At 37.8% G+C, this 2327-nt stretch overlaps 1 protein-coding gene across 6 annotated transcripts in view; it reads left to right on the forward strand.

The window, feature by feature from the left end:
• Positions 1-2327, forward strand: part of Ncald (neurocalcin delta) — a 451793-nt gene that overhangs the window by 418224 nt on the left and 31242 nt on the right. Inside the window, exon 1 of one of the 6 annotated variants that reach the window (XM_029557168.1) lies at positions 883-906. The exons of the other annotated variants lie outside the window; for them this stretch is intronic. The gene's annotated coding sequence lies outside the window, so the exon portion shown is untranslated. Of the gene's footprint in view, positions 1-882; positions 907-2327 lie in introns of those variants that run through there. 6 annotated transcript variants of the gene reach the window in all.

The following is a 2327-nucleotide window of genomic DNA, read 5'->3' on the forward strand; positions in this document are numbered from 1 at the left end:
CTCATCAGTTGAGGGGCACTTAGGTTGCTTCCATCTCTTAGCTATTGTGAAAAGAGCAGCAACGTACCTGGTTGTACAAGTGTCTCTACAATAGGATGAGTCCTTTGGGTATATGCCAAGGAGTAGTACAACTGGGTCATACGGTAGGTTCATTTTTAGAGTTCTCCACACTATTTTCCATAGAGGTTGCACAAGTTTACAATCCCACCAGCAGTGAATGAGCATTCCTCTTTCTCTACAATCATCGCCAGCATTTGGTGTCATTTGTTCTCTTTATCCTAGCCAGTCTGATTGGGGTAAGGAGATACCTTAGGGTGGTTTTAATTTGCATTTCCCCCATTATTAACGATGTTGAACATTTTTTGAGATGTTTCTTAGCCATCTTTATTTCTTCATTTGAGAGCTCTCTGTTTAGATCTTTAGCCCATCTTTTAATTAGGTCATTTGGATTCTTGATTGTTTTTTGAGTTCTTTACATATTCTGGATGTTAAACCTCTGTCAGATGTGTCACTGGTCAAGATTTTTTTTCCCACTCTGGGTTTTCTCTTCACTTTTTTGATTGTTTCTTTTGTTGCACAGAAGCCTTTTAGTTTAATGAGGTCCCATTTGTTGATTGCTGACCTTAATTCCTGAGCAACTTCTGTCTGATTTAGAAAATCCTTTCTTACACCTGTATCTTGTAAGTTACTGCCAATATTTTCTTCTAATAGTTTCAGGGTTTCCAGTTTCACATTGAGGTCTTTGATCCATTTGGAGTTGACTTTTGTGCAAGGTGAAAGATAAGGATCTAGTTTCATTCTTCTACAGGTGGAGATCCAGTTTTGCCAGCACCATTTGTTGAAGACGTTGTCTTTCCTCCATTGTGTGTTCTTGTCACCTTTGTCAAATATCAGGTGGCTGAAATTGTGAGTACTTGGGTTTGGGTCTTCAATGATGTTCCATTGATCTGTCTATTTTTGTGCCAGTACCATTCTGGGTTTTTTAATATTTTATTTATTATTTTTATTTTATATGTACAAGTGTTATGCCTGTATGTAGGTAAGTGCACCCATGTCGTGCAATGCCTGTGGAGGACAGAAGAGGCTGTCGGATCCCCTGGAACTGGAGTTATGGACAGTTGTTAGCTGCCATGTGGGTGCTGGGATTTGAACTCGGGTCTTCTACAAGAACAGTCAGTGTTCTTAACCACTGAGCCATCTCTCCAGCCCCTACCATGCTGTTTTTATGACTATAGCTCTGTAGTATTCTTTGAGGTCTGGTATAGTAATCCCCTCAGTGTTGCTCTTTGTGCTCAGGGTTGCTTTGGCTATCCAGGGTCTTTTGTGCTTCCATATGAATTAAGGATGATTTTTTTCTAATTCTGAGAAGTATGTTATGGGGATTTTGCTTGGGATTGCATTGAATCTATATATTGCTTTTGGTAGGATGGTCATTTTCCCAATATTAATTCTTCCAATCCATAAGCATTGGAGGTCCTTCCATCTCCTGGTGTCTTCCTCAATCTCTTTCTTTAACGATTTAAAATTTTCATTGTAGAGATCTTTGGTGTCTTTGGTCAGATTTATTCCAAGATATTTTTTTCTTGCAGCAATTGTGAATGGGAGCATTTCCCATGTTCTTTCTCCACAATTGCTTGTTATTGGTATATAGAAAGGCTACTGATTTTTGTAGATTGATTTTATAACCTGCCACTATACTGAAAGTGTTGATCAGTTTTAGGAGTTTTCTGGTGGAACTTTTCAGATCTCTTAGGTATAGTATATCATCTGCAAAAAGTGATAGTTTGATCTCTTCTTTTCCAATTAGTAGTCCTTTAATTTCTTTCTCCTGTCTTATTACTCTAGCAAGAGTTTTAAGCACTATGTTGAAAAGGAGCAGAGATAGTGGACAGTCTTGTCTGGTTCCTGATTTTAATGGGAATGCTTCCAGTTTTTCTCCATTTAGAATGATGTTGGCTGTGGCTTTGTTGTATATAGCTTTTATTATGTTGAGGTATGTTCCTTCCAATCCCATTCCATCTAGGACTTTGAGCACAAATGCATGCTGAATTTGTCAAAATCCTTTTCTGCATCTATTGAGATGACAATGTGGTTTTTGTCTTTGAGTCCATTTATATGATTAATGACATTTATTGACTTGTGTATATTGAACCATCCCTGCATCTCTGGGATAAAGCCTACTTGATCATGGTGGATGATCTTTTTGATGTGTGTCTGTATGAAGTTTGCAAGTATTTTATTGAGAATTTTTGCATCCATGTTCATTAAGGATATGGGTCTATAGTTTTCTTTTTTGGTTGTATCTTTACCAGGCTTTGGTATGAGAG

Source organism: Nannospalax galili, unplaced genomic scaffold (assembly GCF_000622305.1).
Source record: "Nannospalax galili isolate Female #2095 unplaced genomic scaffold, S.galili_v1.0 scaffold687, whole genome shotgun sequence".
In the NCBI taxonomy this organism is placed as follows: Eukaryota; Metazoa; Chordata; class Mammalia; order Rodentia; family Spalacidae; genus Nannospalax; species Nannospalax galili.